General features: G+C 37.2%; 1 protein-coding gene across 1 annotated transcript in view; it reads left to right on the forward strand.

The window, feature by feature from the left end:
* Positions 1 to 6,097: 6,097 nt before the first annotated feature.
* The window catches only part of hpca (hippocalcin), a 56,008-nt gene continuing 47,541 nt past the window's right edge, over positions 6,098 to 14,564 (forward strand). Inside the window, exons 1-2 of the mRNA XM_039681007.2 lie at positions 6,098 to 6,202; positions 7,467 to 7,556. The gene's annotated coding sequence lies outside the window, so the exon portion shown is untranslated. The remainder of the gene's footprint in view (positions 6,203 to 7,466; positions 7,557 to 14,564) is intronic.

Raw genomic sequence — 14,564 nt, forward strand, 5'->3', positions numbered from 1 at the left:
GGTTAGATATCGAACACAGAAATAAAGGTTATCATCATTATCCAGAATTGGCATCTGATTATTATATAAAACAGTAAGACATAATTTCCTGCTGACGTTTCTTGTGCATTGTCTTCTTCTGTCACTGTGCTGTTTAGTAATGTATTGCAGCGTCTCTAAACATAATTGGAACAAATTGTTGTTGGCATCAGTGTTTAGACTGCCTCTTTAAATTAATCTACCTCTCATTGTTGAATACAAGAAATGTGGTAGATTAGCTGTCTCCTCGATAACTGTCCGTTCATTTGAAGAGATCTGTCTCTGTGCTGTTTTTCTCTGGATAATATGATATGAGAATATCAAAAGGTATAGAATGCCATAATTATTGTTTAGTTTTAAAAGATGTACTGTAATCCTGGTACATTCAGGCAAATTGAGCCACTTTTTTACATCGTTATGATTGACAAAAGAGGGCCCAGTTTATGTGAGTTCACCCTATTAGTCACAATAATGAAAAAAATGACCTAATGACTTTTAATGTCATGTCATCAGCTGATAGGAATACAGACATCATGTAGTAAATAGCATAGTCAAAGACATTTCCAATATTGAATAAACCTTATTAGGGTTGCTAACTCTGATATTCATTTCAGCTTTCATTGCATAATGGTAACTGTTATTGATGGAGAACATTGCGCTCAGTTTGCTCTCGTAATAGGACATTCTGTTCTGACCGAATTATTTAATTTGATGTTTTTTGCATTTAGATCCAAATGTAAAAATCTACCTTGAACAAAAGGTAAAATTACGAGGAGAGCAGAATTTTATGAGGACATGCACAGAACTTTTGTGCACGTGCAACGTGGCACAAAAAAAGTCTAATCAGTTTCGCTGTCAGCGTATTTCTCCTGCAAATGCTGTATAGACAAAAGACTAATTACATAATAGTCCTTCAGCTGTGAAGGACTGTAAAAAATATTGTTGGTTTAACTTGAAATAGTAAGTGACCTGGTTGCCTTAAAATTTTAAGTTCATTGAACTGGAAAAAGTGAGTTAATACAATGAAGGAGAATGATTTAATCATCAGAAACTCAAAATTATATGTTATCTCAACTAAATAAATTATTTAAGTTGATTTGACAAAAGAAAAAATGTTGTGATTACTATACACTGTAAAAAAATACTGTTGGTTTAACTTAAAAAAGTAAGTAACCTGGGTTGCCTTAAAATTTTAAGTTGATTGAACTGGAAAAAGTGAGTTAATACAATGAAGGAGATTAATTTAATCATCAGAAACTCAAAATAATAAGTTATCTCAACTAAATAAATTATTATAAAGTTGATTTGACAAAAGAAAATATGTTGCGATAACAAATCTTGAAAATATTTTTTTACAGTGTGGCATGTACCTCCTCAGCATTACATTAGATGGCAGCAGAGCTTTATGTTATCCTTAATGACTGTAAAAGATCTAAAGACCTTCAAAACATTAATGATAATCTTAAATCATTTATAAATAAGAAACAATTTTGTGCAAGTTATTATTTTGTGCATGATCCCATGTGATGTCTCAGGAGTCTGAAAGTCTAAAAACAGGCCTAGAATTTGTCAGTGTCCAAAACACTTGTTAAGCTCAGCGAGGTTTTGAAACTAAAAAGAGAAGAAATGAATGATCTCTCCGTTGATTGTTGCTGCTGGTGCCAATTACCCAGAAGGCTTGCCAAACTGCAGGCACAGATAAACTAGAGAGCTATCAAGCAACTGGGCCTCTGAGGCGCCATCGTGGTAATGAGGCCATCGTTGCCGACCCCGTGTGTAGTGATTGATCAGAGATCGTTTCCATTTTATTACTTCAGAGAAGTGCTGGGGAGGGACTATTGCCATCTGGCTCGCATTATTAATGCACTCACACACTGAAAATAAACAAATAAGAGTCTTCTGCTAAACAGACTTTCAATAAAATAGGCATTTGATTTTTTTAAATAAGAAGCTGACCAACCTGGGATGCATTTGCATAGGATCTTCATTTCAAGCGCAAAACTTTCCAATAGAGGAATAACACTGCTGCTAATTCTTCATTTAAACGAATCTGGAGGGGCTTCAAATCGATTACGTGTGATAATAAAGCTTACAGAAAATTGAATTGTGCCTGCAGATCGATGGTGGTGTCGCAACCAGTTTGGCTGCTTGGGGAAAACCATGTATGCCCTCAGGAAAATAATAATTCATAACACTTTTACTTCCTTCCTGCAAAGTTGGCTCATTGTGCGCTGGCTTGATAAGGACTCAGAGTGGATGACTAGAGTCGAGGCAGATTTGTGGTTTTTGATATGCCTGTTGGTTGTGTCAGAAGCATTTTGTTGAAATAATGAGCACCGGATTTTTTTAAAATAACCTTAGGTCAGCAACGCACACCAATCCAAACAAAACGGAGCTCACTAGATCTTTTGACAGCTGCTCTGTTATGACATTTGCCAGGCTTGGCTAATTAGAGCAGCTGTAAAAATGCACAATGCAGGGATAAATGCGTTATTTTAGTCACAAGATGTTGGCGGTTCTGTGTATGTTTTTGGCAGTTTGTGTGTGCGTGCACCATTACATCCTGTAGTATTAGGTTGAACCAGCTGTGATATGATGGGTGGAAGATTATGACCGATTTATTATGAGCTAGAGAGGTGAACCTGGTGCAGACAGATGGATAAAAAAGCTGTGAACTCGTATGATCTGCCTGACGCAACACAAGTTCGTCTCCTCCCACAGCAAGGCCTCGCTTCAGTTAATCATGTGGTCTCCACTGCTGATGTGTCTATATGTATTCAGACCAATGTTTTAGCAAATATATTCCACAGGAAAAACATCTTCCCATCAGATAGGTTGCAGCAGGTGCTGTACACCTAATGTTTAATATCCTGTCTGAAATAGATAGCCTCGTGGCCCTCTGATGGTAGCCAATGAATTGGCCTTTGTGGCAATGAGGTAATAGTGAGATAATTGCCAGACTTTGGACTAATAACAATAATTAGACTCTATCAGCAGCTGTGGGAATTCATTAGGGAAAATGTGGGAGATTGGATGGGGTATGGTCCCGGGAAGTTAATCATCATATAATCAGTGCCACGATTGACCACAGAATCGGCATTAAAGCGAATTCACTGTTGTTGTTTTTTTACTCACTCTTAATGATTTTTTCCATATGAACATATGTAATATAACAGATACCATTGAGAACGAATAAACATAAAATAAAAACTTAAAATGTGTACAAAAATAGGTGCCTCTTGCTGCTAATATGGTATTTCCATACTGGTAGATATCTCTATCTAGAGATTTGGGAGCAGTGTTTGAGAATAGCTAAGTTACACAATACAAAATAAATTTTTTGACATTTTTTTTTTAAATAAATATAACTATCTAAACACAGATAATTTTAAATGCCTGTCAATGCAGATGCTTTTAGAACAGTGATTCTCAACCTTTTTTGGGCCAGTGCCCCCTATCCAATATCCAAGTCCTTGACCCCACCCCTAATTTTTTACCCATCTCCACCCCTTAGATCTGGATCTAACTCTGCCCCTTGGATCTCGTGTACTGCAATGAGGTCCTACTGGGAAATAGCCAGGCGGGTAGGACATTCGGACCAAATGCAATGATTGGACGAACATTTTATGGTATATAGGCTACATACAGCACTTAAGTTAGTGATTGCTATCAGGATGTGAAGAGACTTTCAACCAGCAGACCAACCGGGAACCTGCTTTTAAGCTAGACTAACTGATCAAATGATAAACAAATACCCCACAATGACCAGCATAAATTCTTATCCAGGCTGGAAATCAAGCTGACCAACAAACAAGCTTAGGCTGGTTTTAGACAATTTCTTTAGCAGGAAGATACCAAATGAACTCAAGCGCATCGTTGTCTCCTTTAGTTCTCCCTTTGTTGTGTCACTTTGTGCTGTAACACAGACATCTCTTCCTCAGATCAATGTCTGGACTCATAGACCAAGAACAACAACCCAGTTTAAAAGAGAATGAGTCCTGACGGATCCATCAAGCTTAACTAAAATGCCTCTGATCAGCCAGAGCCATCAGTTCTGTATGACAGGCCTGAATAGATGACGGGGAGGTGGAAGGAGCCAAGTATGGGTAGAGAGCCCTGCTCCCTTAGCGACAGCTCTACTGAAATGTCTTCTTAAGCAAGCATGCAGATCTAATCGATAAGCTCATACACTGCCGGGCATTGATTTCCGTTGTGACTGAAAGAAACAGTTAGACGCATTCTTCTACCTGCGTCTAAAAAAAGAACAGCGATTTCTTTTTTTCCGCAGACGTTTTGTGTGAAACTGAATCTAGTCTCATGGAGGAAGAGATGAACTAGTGTAGCCTAATTAGTTAACAATATGACACCACCTTGGTTATGCTAATGCAAATATGACTGCAATGTTTAAAAGTTTTACATAACTTCAAGATTAATTTGTATCCTTTATTATAATTTAAATGGGTTCATTTATTTATTTCTATATCTCACTGGTGCGGAACCTGGCCTTAGTCGTTGGCAGGAGGTATCCATGGCAACAGGGTGAAGTTTTCCCTCGGTGTGACCAATCTATGGTCAATCTTTACGGTATTTATTAAATTAGAAACAGCTTACTGCTGTCTCCATAGTAACCAGAGCCCAAGTACCATTAGAGCAATCATGCATAACTTAGCTTGGGCTCCTCACAAGAACTATGTTCTTTTTTATTAATCATCACCGTTATAAATACACTCATGAGTTTTCTCAAGTCTATAAGAGAACTTTCTGGAATTGAATCCGTTTTATAATGAGAATTGTCAGCATAAAAAGCAATATTTTTAAAGAATTTATTTATCTTGGTTATAAGTTTCATGCGCATTTATATCTAAATGGATTAAAGTGGATTTTGAAACAGAGTTGTTTAACTAAACTCAAACTGTTTAAAATCATTTTTGGCAATTGAAATAAAATAAAATATCAAATGAATGTTTTTATCTTCAATGAAAATTAGAAATGTTGCCTTTTCAACAAACTGAAATAAGTTCAGGTTAAAGTATTAAAATTACTAAAACGGAAATAAAAATAAATTAAAGTTATATAGAAATGTAAAATAACAGCAACTAATAAAAAATTACTAAAATGTGAACTAAAATTAAAATGTAAACTGATGCATTAATGAATAAAAAAGCTAATTCATAATAGTAATAAATACTAATCAGAATAAAATTATGTATCGTATATCAATAGTATTAAAATACCACTGTTTTGAATGCAACTTAAAATTAGTATATCATATATTTAACAATTAAATATTTAAGTAAACACAATAATTGGTTTGTTTGCAATGCAGGGATTTGCTAAAATGGATCATCTTTAACTGAAACTCAAATTATTATTTTTTCCCCCATTGTGAAAACATTAATGAAAAGTAAATTTTCTATTTTTTAATTAATTTTACATCTTTAACACTAACAACTGTAGGCTATATGTTAAAATCGATGCATTACATAACTAAAATCAACTAATAGTTGCCAAGTAGCATATTTATAAATTAACAATAACCAAGATGATTAGTTGCAGCTGCAAAATTATTATTCATTAGTTCATGGCACCTAGCCTACATTAACTTTACTTATACGCTTATTGTAAAGTGTAACTGAATTGGCAAGCTTGGTTCGGATTGCTGACACCTTGACGTAACCTTGCGGTCAGGCTGTACTGTGGGTGGACGGGGCAGCGGTGGGTGGCTTGCTCTGGGTTTTTAGGTCCCCAGTGTCCATCCGTTCTGCAGTGATTTCCACTCAGTCTAGATATAGATGCTGTGTAGACCATGTTTGGAAAATCCAGTTAAAATTCTGCTTAACTTTGGCCAAGTTTCCATCCAAAGTTGCAGATTTAACTTGTGCGTAAAATATTGCACAAAACATTTGCAAATAAAGCACTGTTTTCATCCCACGTGTTCAAGACAACAAAATCGTCACTTCCTTGGCACAAAAAAAATGTAAGTTTCTGCAACCGGGAAAGCCGCCGTGGCTCTTTTATCCTAACGTTACATTATAATCGTAAGTGACTTGCGTGCAGACAAAACGCAATAAATGCTGTCATGTTAACTTGCGGTCGGGTGGTGGTGTTTGCGACATGAACATGAACGCTTCTGGAAGGGAATGATAAACCACCGGCTGCGTCTGAAATGTGCATTCTCGAATAGGTAGGTTATTGACTTTTTTTGAAAAAGTAATTACTTCACGACCACTAAAAAAAGTTATATAGCCTATTGCCTAGTATGAAATAATGAATACAATCTGGACGTACGTAGCCTACACATTCGGCATTTGCCCTTATCACGTGACCTACCAGCGTCAGTTACGTCCCATACTGTATTTGTTTACGTTGCTTCACTACCATTTACAAATCCTCTCTCGTGGCCTCGTGAGTCGTGTATCGTAGACCATTGGATGCACACTTTAGAATCTTGCCAGAAGAGGGTCACCGGGTACTTTTTGCCAGCTCTTTAATGAGTAGCCTGCCTATTGTGATTTCAGATATACTTATTTTGTCATAGCATATTGTTTTTTTGCAAACTGAAATGTGTGAATTAGGATCGAGCTAAAATTTGAGATGCTGTGTGTGCAATGAAATTGGTCTGCTGGTTAGTCCAGTTATCCAATCACATCTACTGAGGTTTTTTTGTGTTGTTGTTGCGCACAGAGGGATTTATTTGGTAAATGTGTTTCCATATGTGCATGTCTTTATTGGATAAAAAGTTTAGGCCTATGCGCCTTAATTGGGCGCTTTTTTACCTACATTTATAAAATGTATGCACATTGTGGTGTTTTCATTTTCATGTTTTTTTTATGTGATATTCCAAAATGCGCATAAATATGTGGATGGAACATAGTGTCCATACCTTAAAGCTGCAATATATATTTTTTTCGCCGCTAGGGGTCACGTCTCTGTCAAGTCGAAGTTAGTCGCGGATGTTGAGCTCTCGGCATCTCGAAAATTACATTGATCCTCGTTTTAGTCCTCTTTTTGTCTCAAAGTCTGCTTGCCATCGTCCAAAATGTTTGAAAAAAAACAACAACAGTGTGTGCTAGACATAAGCTATGGGCGTAACCCAGTTGTCCACATTTGTCGCCATGGTTACTATGGCAGTACGATAGGGTGGAAACCGAGGTAAGCGCTGATATGACGCCATTGACTGGCGACTCAATCCCTCGCACTGCTCAAACATCCCAGTTCCTTGGTTAATATCGCAATTTTCTCACAATTTACAAATAGTTGGAAACATTTGGGACATTGTAAGTAATCAACTAAACAAAATATATAGCACTGGCCTTATGTTTTTTTTGTGGATATTTTACTGCAAATTTCTTACATAGTGCACCTTTAATTGTAACATTGCAAAAATACAACACGTTATTATCTCCTCTAATTTTAAAGAGCTTTCCTCATCTATTTGTTCACATCAGGAGCTGATGATGCAGGAGTTAACTGAACCCATCAGCAACATCACCAGATGTTGAGCTCAGCGGCCGGTTGATCGAGCGCCTCGGGAATACGTGAGTCCACATGGAATTTGCATTGAATTCCTTAATTTGCATCTGTCATGATGATCATGGATGTTTTACAGAGAAACATTTGGTAAGACACATTCACTTTGTATTTAAAACCACAAAAATGCATGTCATTTGTATCCTGAATGCAGTTAGGCTTGTAATAATGTCTTTTTAGATTTATTTTTATAGCCGCTATTTTAATGTGATGATCCAAAATCAAGAGAAACATGAGAGTATTGCTAAACAAATAAAAACCAACCAGTCTTTTCGGCTTCATAAAGCAAGAAGCTGATAGACTCAAACTGCCTCCAGATGTGTGCCTGTTCTCCAATATTGATGGCCCAATTTTAGTAGCTTTTTATTAGAACCAAAATGTGCTGTAAAGGTCACTCATTCACCTCCCAGTGACATTTTAACTGTTGAGTCACACTTCTCCCTATGCGTGAAATGCTTGTTCCCGGAAATCAGGGTTATTTGATGTCTCTGTCAGTTTGATCCCGAACAACAGGCGTCCCCCCTGACGCTGTTCATCTCCACTCCCTGTCAGGCCACACCGCTAGACTCAATTGGCCGTGTTTATCTCTCTCTCTGTGACTTTAAACAGACAGTAATGTAATAACAGGGACCCTGTTTGCACAGACACAACACGTCTCCTCTGAGGTCGCGCAGATTATGCACTTTAAGCCAGTCATCATTTACAGACACTGAGTCACGAGAGCGTTGAGAACAATGCAAAGCTAGATGTTTATTCGTCTTCCAGTTTTACACATTTGATGGTAAACAGCTCAAACTTTAAAGGTTCTTTACAAGTAGTAACGGTCCTATTTAGAACTGTATTATATAAAGGGTCCTGAAGAACCGATAATTCTTCATCTGCCGATATATGTTCACTATTAATGTTATCGTTGGCCCGCTAAGAAAATTTGGCCAATATATTAAAGCAGATAAATAATGGATGATTTCCTTATGCTTGGACACTTCAGATGCACACTGTTCGACAAGATGGTTTTAAATAGTTTGAAATATGATTGGAATCACTTTTAAATACAGTTAAGTGCCACATGTACAGTGCAAGTCTGTCATATATAAAATTATAATAAAACATTATAATTGTATGCATGGCTTTTAATGATGAGACTTTTGTTTTTGTAATCAGGCTCTCAAAAAATATATGACATTTTTTGATTTATATTTATCAGCCAATTATATCGGTTATCGACTTCCAACATTCCAACATTTATATATCGGTGCATTTCTAATAGAGCCCGACCGATAAAAGGATTTTGAAGGCCGATACCGATACAAATATTTTTGGGTTTTAAAATCCGATATTCCGATATATCAGCCAATTTTTTTTTTTCTTAAATATTGTTGGATTTCACACACGTGTAAAAGAAAAGCTAACTTTTCTGCACGTTTGATACTTTTTCTCTATGTCTAAATGTTCACTCCTCGCAAGTATAACTTACATTTTACAATGCAGTGACTGTAACTTGAGATATGCTAGTTATAAATACAGTAATCATTACTTTATTTAGGCAGAAAAAGGTAATTGTTGTTTCCAAGCTCATTAATGTTAACGTTAGCGGTCCTCCACTGATGATAGTGGCATTAGCTAGCTTTGTGGTTAGCTAGTCTATGATGAGCCATAATTTAGCAATAGATAACATCATACTGCAAATTGTAAAACATACATTTTCAATATAACAGGCCAAGGAGAGATGATTGAAGCATGTTTTGTCCGTTTTTATTTTATTTTTTAAATATTCATTTATCGGCCATTATAACTGCCGATACCGATATTTTGGAAAATGCCTAATATCGGCCGATAATATCGGCCTGGCTCTAATTTCTAATCAATACCCCATGAACCATGATTTGCTACTTGCTATTTCTAGTCAGGCAGGAAATTCATTATATAATCACGTTTCTACATAAAAGAAAAAAAATTCTCTATTTGTTTATAATGCTCCACAAAATGCAATGACAAAAAAACTCACAAAACTGGTTCTCAGGAGGTTAAGACAGAGTTGTTGACAGTAAACATATGTATTAATTTAGTCACTCGCTTTTTGTTTTCATATTGATCATGCTGTAGGCTAAAGTGCATTTTCTCTTTTTCATAAGACAAATTATTGTTGTAAATAGTCCTCCGGACTAAACATTTTTCAAACAGCAGCGGAACAGATTTTTGCCCAATTCAGATTTGTCTGAGTCATTCTCCATGGGGGAGAACCTTTCCACTGCTCACCATGGCAACCTACTTGTGCACTGGGCTGCTTCCAGATCATATGGCGTGAGGTTCATTAACAGGATCTGTTTAGATGGCCCTTCTAGAAAGTACTGTCTAACAGTACATCATGTAATGTAAATAGGATCTTGTTTATTCCTCTTTATGAGGGATAGCAATACAAATATGTCAAATTACATCAGAACCCGGGGGGTACTATCCCAGTTAACCCAAACAGCTCCAGTTCCCATGGTGACTCAACATGAGTCAGAAATGGAAACCTCCAGCATACCTTTCTATGGGGTGCATTTTGGAAATGGGGATTTTTACTTAAAGCTACACTGTGTGATTTTTACCCCCATTTAGCGGTGAAAAGATATATGACCATCCAGTGAATATTAGTTCCTGTTCCTCTCAATTCCGATTTCGTTTTATCTCCTACGGTGGCCAATGTAGTCCAAGACTAACACGGCTTCCAGTTCGACCTCGTCCATGAGTGTTAACTCAAACGTAAACGCGAAAGGCGAAGCTTGAATTAACGGGTATGTCCCTCTTTGGCTAATGTACTTTCAAGATGGAGGGGCAACATGGCGACCGACATTAGAACCCCTTACCCGTATGTATTTTCAATGGCATATTATACACTCACGAGAATACTTTATTACTTGAACGAAGTAAATATACATTAATGAGCACATATATTTTTGAAAGAACTTAGTGTTTTTAGCTAAGAATAAACTAAAAGAGTTACACAGTGTAGCTTTAAGTATTAAACTCAGTCTGCATTTCAAGATTGCTATCAAAAGCTATCATATCATTACGTCTATCATTGTCAAAACTTGGCATTATAATATCATCTTTGACAGGCGTCCAGACATTCAGAGATTCAGAACTGGGGTCTGAAAAGTCCTGAGATTATATCAAAACTCTTTTTGAAAAGCAAATTTTGGAAAATTTGAAAAATAGTAAAATAAAAAAGATTCTGCACAATGTAAAGCTTAATATATGTATCATTTTTACTGAAATTGGTACACTGGTGATATAATTCATTATTTGCCATAAGATAATTTGTAAAGTAATAATGAAAAAGAAGTATTTTCACTATCCTCACTGTATTATTTTTTTTACTTAATTAAAGCTCGCATTTCCAATAAGCGTGAGCGGCATTGTTTGAGATAATTTAATTATTGATATGAATTTTGTTGGCTTTGAAATTCTCTCAACAATATTGCTTTTAAATGAAATTCAAACCCCAATTCACTCTCTGACATTATAGCGAGTGCCCCCTTAAGTGTCTGCTAGATGTCCACTGCTTGAATGCCTCTAAGGCTCATTTACTCCAGGGACTAGTTGTCTGCTCTCATCTGTTTGCAGCCCTGCTGCTATATTTAGGCCATACCAATAACCAAATCCACAGCGCCTGATGAGCTATGTCTTCAGACCAATGAGTAGCCCTGGGTGACAAGGCCTTCCAATAGAGGCAATGTCATCGCTATTCATTGATGCTTTCTTGAGACTCCTCATAATGTGGGGAAAGAGAAAAACACAGAGAGAAAATCCTCGCACATAAATTAAACCTTCCCAACTTTGTTGCCATGGAAGCTCAGTCCTTTTGGCGAAGCTTCTTATTCTCCAGTCTTCATTTAATTAAGGCTCCTGAGCTTCCAAAGGCTGTTCGGCATACAACTTTGCGTACATTAGTTCTGACGGTCACGCGCTGGCTTGACTTGATAATCCACAACAAACATGCATGATGCAAAAGGATGATAAACTAACAGACAGAAAACAACAGCATGAAACGTTAGCACAAGACAATGAACAGACAATGACTGAGGGTTTCAATACACAAAGATAACAAGAGGCTAATGGAAGGACAGGTGTTGGTTTGAGTGTCCAGAAAAGCGCTATATAAATGTAACGAATTATTATATTTATTATTATTGGTGATTGGATGGAAAACGCATCAAGGCCCTGTTTACACGAGAACGCTCGCGGGTGAAAACATACAAATATTTTATCAGATGTGCCTTTCGTTTACACGGCGACGGCGTTTTTGAGGCTTAAAAACGCAAAAAAGTGAAACCACCCTCCAGAGTGAAAATCTTAAAAACACTCCACTGCCGCGTTCCCGTGTAAACGATAAAAACGCAAAATTCTGCTTGACAGTGTAGGTTGTACGCAGGCGCGTGGACTTGGTGTTGTAGTATGCACTCCTAGCCACCTGAAGTGTATACTACATTGAATTTCACGCACTTTTGCGTCTCCATTTGCACGCGGATTTCCCACACAAAACGCTCTTCTAAGGCTATGTTTACACGGAAACGATTCTGAAGAGAAAACGCAAAAGTGGCGTTGCCTCATCTTTTTTTATTCTGCGTTTAGACGAGCGTTTTGTGTGGGAAATCCGCGTGCAAATGGAGACGCAAAAGTGCGTAAAATTCAATGTAGTATGCACTTCAGGCGGCTAGGAGTGCATACTACAACAACACCAAGTCCACGCACCTGCGTACAACTTTCACCGTCAAGCAGACTTTTGCGTTTTTACCGTTTACACGTGAACGCGGCAGTGGAGTGTTTTTAAGATTTCCACTCTGGAGGGTGGTTTCACTTTTTTTTGCGTTTTTGAGCCTCAAAAACGCCGTTGCCGTACGAAAGGCACATCCAATAAAATATTTTTACGTTTTCACCCGCGAGCGTTCTCGTGTAAACAGGGCCTAAACGCAGAATAAAAAGTGCAACGCCACTTTTGCATTTTCTCTTCAGAATCGTTTCCGTGTAAACATAGCCTCGGAGTGAAGAAGAGACTGTTCGTTCTTACCCTAAAAAAGTCCATATTTGATAGTACAGTTGGCAAGGCTAATACGAGTGTTATGCTAACAGGTTGTAGGTCCAATCAATGACAATAACACAAACATGCAAATACAGTACGAAGGGTTTAGGAATTTACAGCAAGCATATAAATATCCAGGATTAATTGTTAACCCTGGGTAAATTATGAGCAATGGGAAATGCTTTGTTGTTTTTTTTACTCTGAGGCGATAACAGGCTTTCATACTTTCTCCTAACAATACTTTATTTAACCAGGAGGTCCCATTGGGGTTCAGAATCTCTTTTACAAGATATGAACCATATGAAAACTTTTTTTCACATCGGCAGAGTTGGGGCACCTCTGGGAACTTTGCTGTTATAGTATGTTAATGGACGGAGTCTTTATCGAGTTTCGTTTAGAAAAAAATACTCCCTAGATACCAATGGCAGAGATTAGCAGAGGAACGATAATCTGTCAAATCTAATTCGATGCACATGCAGATTCAGTCTCATTAATGCAAGGAGAGCAGAATGGAAACATTTGACCTTGCTGCATAAAAAATAAGGCTAAGAATCCACTAGCATGACGCTATTTCAGACTGGGGTGTCCCGGTTTTTGTCCTGGTAATTAAGACAGTCACAAAGGGGCTAATTAGGGCAATCCACATTAATTAAAACCGCTCCCATGTGAAGCTGGTCTCAAATTGGACTTAAATCGAAGGACTAGTGCAAATGTGATTGATGTGTTCATAGATAGAGCCTATGCTTCTCTCTGTTCTTTGATCACAAGCCTCTTAAATCGATGGTCTTGGAGCGTATTTTGCACAGCATTAGGGAGTATAGTAGTCCATAAGCTGTGGTTTGATTTTGAAGCCTCTTTCATTCTCTTTTTAATTATTCAGGGCTGAGTCTGATAGCTTTGTAAACAGAGTAAATTGCAAAGTATTTGTACATAAAAGGATACATAGATGAGATTAACACTTATTGAAAGTCAACACAATTACGTCAAGACCATTGTTCAGACATTGGTCCAGGCTGTGAGCTGACAGTTCAGCTCAGAATAAAAAGAGACGCTCTGTTAAACAACTGACAAGAAGTGGGGACATTTCCTAATGTAATGCGATGGCGGAGATGGAGAGAGGGTGAGAGATAATTGTACAGTAGATTCCACAGTGGAGACTTAAACAACATCAAACTGAGAAATGTTTTAGTAAAGTGAACGAGATACTAAGATCAGCAGGATTCCAGTTATTCCCTAATGGTAGGGATATATGTTATATTGGTACCATGTTGGTTATCATCAGCCAATATGAACTTCATAATATCAATGGTGTGACTATACCTGTAATACAAAGAATTTTATTTATTTACTTAAATGTCTATGCAGCTTGGCCTATGTTGGTAAAACGACACTTTCTAGGCCGTGCTTTACCATTTTCTTAGCTATTTAATACAAAGTATATCTAATTCTTTTGTTTTCTAAAAGTTTTTCACTTGATTGGTCCTATTGTGGATGTGTGTGATCATGTGACTATGCATGGCTGTATATACAGTATGGAGGTGTGTCTCCCCACTTTGTTTGTGTCTAATAAAGGGCCAGGGCCCGAAACGTTACACGTGGTGAGCGACTATTAAAATTGCTAAGGAGCATTTTCTGGTGTGCGGACTCATTGTTTACTTTTGCATGCTGAAAATTAAGTCATTATTCACTAATAATCATCCCATTTACATTTAACAGTGAATCATTGAATCAGTGAGTTTTTTTGTTCCGATTTGTGAACAAATTATTCAGACTGGTTTTGTGCATTAGACTAATTTTGTAAAAATGTACTCAAAAGAATGATTTGTCCATAAATCGGACTTCGCACTGTAAACCCGAATAAGTTGGCAAAACTCGAATAATTTGATGTAATCGGTTACATCAAAAATGTTTAAGGTAAGAAAAAAAAAACTCTTCTAAACTAGCAAAACAA

This window comes from Pimephales promelas, chromosome 18 (genome assembly GCF_988280905.1).
Source record: "Pimephales promelas chromosome 18, fPimPro1.hap1.1, whole genome shotgun sequence".
NCBI lineage: Eukaryota > Metazoa > Chordata > Actinopteri > Cypriniformes > Leuciscidae > Pimephales > Pimephales promelas.